Raw genomic sequence first — 9,026 nt, forward strand, 5'->3', positions numbered from 1 at the left:
AATTCTACACCATTAATTATAGTTGGAAAGTGTGTATGATTAAGCTTACTATAAAAATATGTTCCCTAATTAAATTAATACTACTTCTAAAAATACTATCATATTATATAATTTAAATCGACAAAATACCACCGGCAGAATGCAGTAAAAATCATATAATATAATAAATACTCTAATAATTAATAGTCTAACTTACATAAGAAAAGCATGACTGAACTTATATAAAAGGTACTATTAAATTTAAAGTGTAATTAAGAAGAAGATAAATTTAATATAACAAATGTGAAAATGAAGAACAAAGAGAATCAATATATTAGAAGAATAAAAATTGCATGAACTTACACTTGAGTCTTGCCAAAGAAATTAGCCTAGAAAAGGCATTGTCTTTACACCAAAATTAATAAAACAAAATAAAGAAGAAAGAAAGAAAAGACACAATTTTGGTATAATAACTCTAGGTAAAATCTGATGCTTTTGCTCTCCTAACTAGTCCTATTTATAAAGTTAAAATGCTCCCCAAAATTGATATTTTCGTGTACAGTATAATGGGGAAAGTGGCACAAAATTCTGAGAGAAAATAGCTATAATGAACAATTTTCAATCAGCACTAGGAGACAAAAGGCAACATGGGGGATACGTGGCTTTGTTGGAGAGACCTGTGCGTTAGAATTGTTGGGGAAGTGGCTTGTGCGCATCAGTGATGGGGAGTGGTCCCACGTACTTGGTTTAGGCCTTAGATGAGAGTGGTTGATATTGGTTGATTGGTAAGAGAAAATTTGGAGTGGTGCTTGGGCTTGGACTCACATGAACAATATTTTTCCAACAAATATTATTGATGATGACATGAAGAGAAGGCCTTGATTAGGTCATGTATTGGACTTCTTCCTTGATCTCATTCATTTATAATTTTATCACCTCATAAAATTTCTGGAAAAATAACACAAAATGAATATAAATTAAATATTTCCAATTAAAATAAATTTACCATAAAAACTAAAGAATATTTAATTTATATTAATTATATATGTATAAATAAAGGCTTAAAATGTACCAATATGAGTCTTAATCACAACCCCCAACTAGCTTATTGCTAGTCTCTAGCAATTAAAGCGAAAATAATGTCAACATGATATTTTTATAGGTCAAAAATTCTAAAAAGAATGGCACAAATATTCAAGCAAAATGTTAGTAACAAGCCAATAAAAACTTTTCAGAACTACCTTGAATAAATCTAGAGTTGTGAGTGTGTGCACCAAACCTGAGGCTTCTTACCACAAACCATAGCACATAAATACTTTCGAAAAATATACCAAGTAAAAGTCTCAACTCCATTTGCCTCACAGGTATTGAAAATATTTATTCATGGCTAAAGATTTCACTCATGGAGTTGGAAATTGAAAAGTGAGCACTCGAAAAGGATTAACTTAGGACAAACATTTGAATAAATATTGAAACGAAGATAGATTATGAATTATTTGGACAAACCACCATAAGAGTACCACAAACCAGCTTTTCAGGATTTTTAAACAAAAATAGACAATCTTTTACATTTATTCTAAGAGCCAAAACAAATAAAAAAAATGAAATACTACAAACTTTTTTTTTCTTTTCTATTTTTTTTCAAACAAGAGGCAACATGTTAGACAAATGGATAGAAATGTTGCTCTTGCAATTTTTTTTCTTGTTTTTTTTTTTAACAAGAGGCAACATGTTGGATATAATGATGGAAATGTTGCTCTTGTTTTTTTTTTTTTTGTTTTTTTTGTTTTTTTTTTGCACATAAAGAAAATAATTACAAAAAGGCTCCTTAATAAGATTTGTCTATAAAAATTATCCCTTAAAGCAACATCCAATCAAACCCTAGTACCATGTCCAAAATAATTATAATCATTTCTAAGAATCAATAAAAATTCAAAAGCTATTTTCTCAAATCTCGCCACTCACTAAAACATAAACACTTAAACTTGGTAGCTTTTCTAAGCAAATATGTGCTAACAACCATCTTACCACAAAGTTTGGCATGTGCAATTTGTAACTCTAAAAAAATTCTAAGTAACAAAGATAGCAAAAATTGGCTTGAAAATAACATTTTACAAGAATAAATGAGTAATTTTTGAAAATTTTGACTATGAAAATATTAATATGACAAAAATTAAGAAACATGCTTGAATATGCTCACCACCCCCAACTAAAATAAGACAGTGTCCTCAATGTCTAAAGATATAAAAATTAAAAGAATAGGGAAAGAGAACACCTGGAGAGCAAGCAACCATGGATAGCAGCGATATTGATCCTCTAAAAACATAAAAACTGAAAGAAAAAAATGATAACAAATAACAAAATAAGATGACAAAGATAAAAGGAAAAAGAGAACAAACCTGTGTACAAGATCGGGAAAGCACTACTCAAGGCTGGTAAACCGGAGCCACGAGGATATCCTCGACAGGCTGGGGCACCCTCTCTATGTAGTGTTTCAGTCTTTGGCCATTCACTTTGAATTTTCTCCCATCGGTTGGGTCTTCGACCTCAACAACACCATGGGGGAAGACAGTTTTTACAATATACGGCCCAATCCACCGGGATCTCAGCTTCCAGGGTGGAGATGCAAGCGAGTGTCATAAAGATGCACTCGCTGATTTGGCTCAAATTCTTTCCTCAAGATCTGCTTGTCATGAGCCGCTTTTAATTTAGCCTTGTAGATCCTTGAGTTGTCATAAGCATCATTGCGCAACTCCTCAACTTCTGACAACTGAAGCTTACGATTAAGGCCTGCCGCGTTGAGATCAGAATTTAGGCTTTTTACAGCCCAGCATGCTTTATGTTCCAGTTCAACAGGGAGATGGCAGGCCTTGCCATAGACTAGTCTGTAAGGAGACATGCCTAGCTGAGTTTTGTAAGCAGTGCGGTAGGCCCAGAGAGCATCGAGAAGTCGGGAGGACCAATCTTTGCGGTCAGGGTTAACCGTCTTTTCTAAAATTTGCTTAATTTCACGATTAGCTAACTCAGCTTGGCCATTTGTCTGTGGGTGATAAGGCAGTGCAACCTTGTGAAGTACACCATACTTTTGCATCAAATGCTCAAAAGAGTGGTTGCAGAAATGGGTGCCTTGGTCACTGATGATAGCTCGTGGTGTGCCAAAACGAGATAACACATTTTCTTTTAAGAATTTCACAACAGTTGTGTTATCTGCATTTCGACATGGCACGGCTTCAACCCACTTGGAGACATAGTCTATGGCGAGGAGAATGTAAAGGTAGCCAGAAGAAGGTGGGAACGGTCCCATAAAATCAATTCCCCAACAGTCGAATATTTCTATTATGAGCATTGGGTTCAATGGCATCATGTGTCGGCGGGATAGCGCACCTAGTTTCTGGTACCTTTCACAAGATCGACAGAAATTGTTAGTGTCTTTGAACAAAGTGGGCCAGTATAGACCACCGTAAGATTTTGCGGCGAGTCTTTTTCATAGAAAAATGACCACCACATGCTTCGTTGTGGCAAAAGTTCAAGACACTAAAAATTTCATCATCTGGAATGCAACGTCTCATAATTTGGTCGGGGCAGTACTTGAAAAGATATGGATCATCCCAGTAAAAGTTACGGACCTCGACCAAAAATTTACGTTTATCTTGTGCATTCCAGGAAGCAGGAAGCTCACCAATCACTAAGTGATTAACAATATGAGCGTACCATGGTAACTTAGTGATGGTGTAGAGATGTTCATCAGGGAAGTCATCTCGGATAGCAGGGCCATCAGCGGAATCAGAAAACTCTAGACGAGATAGGTGGTCCGCTACCACATTTTCAACTCCTTTCTTATCCTTGATGGTCAAGTCAAATTCCTGTAACAGAAGGATCCACCTAATTAAGCATGCCTTAGCATCCTTTTTGGAAAGGAGGTACTTAAGGGCAGAGTGGTCGGTGAAGACCGTGATAGGGGAACCGATCAGGTAGGAACGAAACTTGTCAAGTGCGAATACTACGGCAAGCAACTCTTTCTCAGTAGTAGAATAGTTCATTTGAGCACTATTAAGAGTTCTACTTGCATAGTATAGTGGTAAGTATTCCCGCCTGTCACGCGAGTGACCCGGGTTCGTTCCCCGGCAACGGCGCCAAAAATTGATGTCGCCCAATTAGTTACACTGCGGTCGCGGTAGTAAACGGGCTATATGTCGTATCCACAGGGAGGAAAAATACACTCAAAAGGACAGTTAGTCATTTTACGAGAATAAAATATGAACCTTGAATGTGATGAGAATATTGAGAAAATGTTTTTTAAAAATTAAACAAGTAATTAAAACGAGAAGTGATCAGAAAATGATTATGGAAGACACAAGCTTTGTACATGCAATTATATTTTCCTAATAAAATTGATTCTTTAACCTCAACTATAATTCTACACCATTAATTATAGTTGGAAAGTGTGTATGATTAAGCTTACTACAAAAATATGTTCCCTAATTAAATTAATACTACTTCTAAAAATACTATCATATTATATAATTTAAATCGACAAAATACCACCGGCAGAATGCAGTAAAAATCATATAATATAATAAACACTCTAATAATTAATAGTCTAACTTACATAAGAAAAGCATGACTGAACTTATATAAAAGGTACTATTAAATTTAAAGTGTAATTAAGAAGAAGATAAATTTAATATAACAAATGTGAAAATGAAGAACAAAGAGAATCAATATATTAGAAGAATAAAAATTGCATGAACTTACACTTGAGTCTTGCCAAAGAAATTAGCCTAGAAAAGGCATTGTCTTTACACCAAAATTAATAAAACAAAATAAAGAAGAAAGAAAGAAAAGACACAATTTTGGTATAATAACTCTAGGTAAAATCTGATGCTTTTGCTCTCCTAACTAGTCCTATTTATAAAGTTAAAATGCTCCCCAAAATTGATATTTTCGTGTACAGTATAATGGGGAAAGTGGCACAAAATTCTGAGAGAAAATAGCTATAATGAACAATTTTCAATCAGCACTAGGAGACAAAAGGCAACATGGGGGATACGTGGCTTTGTTGGAGAGACCTGTGCGTTAGAATTGTTGGGGAAGTGGCTTGTGCGCATCAGTGATGGGGAGTGGTCCCACGTACTTGGTTTAGGCCTTAGATGAGAGTGGTTGATATTGGTTGATTGGTAAGAGAAAATTTGGAGTGGTGCTTGGGCTTGGACTCACATGAACAATATTTTTCCAACAAATATTATTGATGATGACATGAAGAGAAGGCCTTGATTAGGTCATGTATTGGACTTCTTCCTTGATCTCATTCATTTATAATTTTATCACCTCATAAAATTTCTGGAAAAATAACACAAAATGAATATAAATTAAATATTTCCAATTAAAATAAATTTACCATAAAAACTAAAGAATATTTAATTTATATTAATTATATATGTATAAATAAAGGCTTAAAATGTACCAATATGAGTCTTAATCACAGCTTCACAAACCGCTCAAACACGGAATCTCTATGCGGCATCATAAACCCCTGGTTACCCACCACTGGCACAGGCACTGGTGGTAACACTTGCTCAACAGGGGCAGCCGGTGCCGGTTGCCTTAATCGATGCAACTCTTCCTCTTGACGAAGTATGATACCTCGCATTTCATGGAACATCTGCTGCCAGTCAGCAGGAGGATTAGCATTGCCAACCCCCGCATTATCCCCCGGATTCTGTGGAGGTGCAGGCGGTGCCGGTGGATTGGTTTGGTCTACACCATGCTCTACTTGCTCGCCCTGTGGTCTAGATAATTGCGGAGGGTCCATTTTTACAAGTACCCCTGTAACCAACAACCCTACCGAGTTAAGCACCAATACCACACTTATGCACTTATTACCTTAAACCCTAACTCAACTATTTACTTCATATAATTAAACACTTAACATATAGCATTTTAAGCATGGCATCATATATCACATGAATACTCTAGATGCTTACATACTTCCTAAAATGAAAAGCGGTAAATAATTGATCAAATAAGCAGTAAAGTATTTACTCTCAACACTTACTGCACCACGAGTCGAGCTTATCTCTGACGATGATTGTACATGTTCGGCCGGTCTACAGGAAGTTTAAAAACCTTGGCGCTCTGATACCAAACTATAACGTCCTAAGATTTCGGCACGCTACCCAATATGATTAAGAAACCCTAATCCCCTAAACGAGATTGGTTTTAAAATAAGCGCGGAAATTAAAACTTTAAACGAAAACGGAATGAAAATAAACTTGTAATAATTTTCACCTTACAAACAAAAGTTACATGTTTCGGGATCCCAAAAAAATTATTTTACAAAATATTACAAGTCTTTTCTCCTTAGCCGACCTAAGCGGCAAAAATAGAGTTACAAAAGTTTCAACGCTGGTAGACCCCAACCCGCTTGGTCTAGTGTGGCCCGAACATGTACATACATCGCCCAACTCCCATACTCATGGCTGATCAGAGATAGATTTACCCTTTCCTGCACAGTAGAGCACCCACGAGCCAAGCCCAGCAAGACAGTAAGATATATCGTTAATCATATATAACTCATCACATAAATAATAATAATGCCATTTCATATTTGTCTGTATGACACAGACCTGCGTGTTACGCTCACACGCCTATTTATGTCTATGTGGCATAGACCTACATGTTACGCTCACACGTCTAATTACAATAAGGCTTTAGAACGGTTCATCTCGGTTCTAGTTACAGAGTCCAACCCGATTATGCCTTGAACACATAACCCTTTACTTCAATATACAGCTATATACATCATGGCATAACAATTACATATTAACAATTCACTTGGGTAATAACCCTAAGCCAATAAACCGCTCACTTTAGAGTAATAACTCTAATCCCGGTTTCTAGTTTCTCATATAAATCACATTCCATATAAGCGCCATTGCGCATATCTCTACGTGCTAACTACTATCTTACATGATGTCCCAAAAATATGGAGATTCCAAATCCCCGGGTGCTCCTGACCAAGTGCCGGTAATCCTAGTCACAATTCCGGGATACACAAGTATAGGGTTAATCCCAAAATCTATTTCCACAAATTAAAAACTGGGCATTTAAATTCCAAATATTCAGATAGAGCTCGGAACGAGCTTTCCAATGATATAAAGAACATCCTAAACGGAATTCCGAGTCAAAAGTTATGACCAAAACAAAAACCCGAAAAAAATACAATAAGCTGCCAAAAATGGCCGCGGCTACTGGGTTTAAAAACCCAGGAAACCCAGTTTCCAGCCACGAAATTGCATCCAAAAATACCAATTTTCATGCTATATCAACCCATAATCATACCAAACTTCCACCTAACATAAACCAAGTAATTAGAGAGGAATTACACCTAATTCACTCTCCAACAACACCAAAAACCAGCAACTAAAAATCATCCTTCAACAATGAATTTCAGCCCCAAAACTCATCCATTTCAACTCAATTCACAACCAAAACTTAAATCCATTAAATAGATTTTCCAGTAATTAAATCAAAAGCTTAAAACACAATTCATGCATTAAAAATTCAATGGTAAAAATCCCAAAAATTCAGATTAAACATCATAAACTTCAAAGCTCCAACTTAAGCAAAATCACCAAGAACTTCAAGCTCAAGAACTTGAACTTGAACAATTAATTTCAAAGTTCAATAAGAGAATAAAAACACAATAAAATTCCTTTTAAATTCTGTCTAAACCTAACCCAACATCAATTCAAAAGATCCAAGTACAAACATGCTCAAATCAATAAGAAAACACTAACATGCATCTCAAGACCATCCCAACCTATTTCATGCTTTTCAACCATAAAATCACAGCAGCAAATTCATTAAATTTCAGCAATAGAAAAACTACCTCAAGCTTCAATGCAATGATCAAGCCACAACTCAAACAATTCTTCAATTTCAAGCTTGAATACCAAACAAATCACCAATTTTTCAACCAAATACAAAGAGAGAGAGAGAGAGAGAGAGAGAGAGAGAGAGAGAGAGAGAGAGAGAGAGAGAGAGAGAGAGAGAGAGAGAGGGGGGGAAGGGGGCTGTTTTAGAGTTAAGGTAAATGCAGAAATGAATTTCATTTTTTTACAAAGAATGCCTTTAGTTGAAAATAAATCCAAAATACATATTTACCATTTTGCCCCTAGGGCCATTTCTCACATACTCAAACAATCAAGGGCATTGAATTCATTTCATCTATAACACATATTTAAATAATTTCAGATTATTCACACATAAATAAAATGCCAATAATTTATCCCAAAATTATATTTCGGCCCCGAACCCGGTTCGGCCCGAAATACCCGATTGTGACTATACCGCGCCAACTTGTCAGAACACACATGAAAAAGGACACACCAGATATACTATATAATAATATAGTTCATAAGCACATAAATAAATTAAATTCACAGTTTTACCCTTCTCGGGTCAAAATTACTAAAATACCCCTAACTCACCAACGGGGTCTTAACATGTCATTTCTCATATTAATTCGCATATAATAAATTATAATATAATATAATTCTACAATAATACTCAATTAACTAGTTAGGGCTTTGCTAATCCATTTCCTTAATTCCAGGGTATTACAATCGACCTCCTTGGGGTCGTCTATCTCCACATGAGGCTCCCCATGTGGCATCTGGTCATTGGTGTCAGTCCTGAGAGAAGTTGGTGGTGGCCTTGGAAGAAGAGTTGAGGAGTTGGTTCCGAGGCTTGCTCCTGGTGCTTAAGGTGCAAAAGTAGTCCCGATTCCAACTCCATCAACTGGCATGCCCTCAGTTGTTCGGCCAGTTGTTGGAGTCTGTTTGTCAACACTTGTAAACGTGTTGCAACCATCTTGTTTAGTAACTTTCTTGAGTTGTGGCTCTCAATGAAAGCACCAAAATATTGACTTAAAAATCTAGACTCTTCTAAGCCACACCCGCTCGCTAGATTGGCGAGAATGAATAAGTAGTTAAATATTTATAAGAGAGACACAACAAATTTATAGTAGTTCACCTCTTATATCG

General features: G+C 36.0%; 1 long non-coding RNA gene across 1 annotated transcript; it reads right to left on the reverse strand.

Moving 5' to 3' along the window:
* Positions 1-6,237: 6,237 nt before the first annotated feature.
* On the reverse strand, positions 6,238-8,600 carry LOC133032724 (uncharacterized). Its single transcript, XR_009685295.1, has 2 exons — positions 7,871-8,600; positions 6,238-6,484 (listed from the first exon to the last, which is right to left on the reverse strand). It is a non-coding gene; the product is annotated as an uncharacterized LOC133032724 (long non-coding RNA).
* Between the last annotated feature and the right edge of the window lie 426 nt (positions 8,601-9,026).

Source organism: Cannabis sativa, chromosome X (genome assembly GCF_029168945.1).
Source record: "Cannabis sativa cultivar Pink pepper isolate KNU-18-1 chromosome X, ASM2916894v1, whole genome shotgun sequence".
Classification (NCBI taxonomy): Eukaryota; Viridiplantae; Streptophyta; class Magnoliopsida; order Rosales; family Cannabaceae; genus Cannabis; species Cannabis sativa.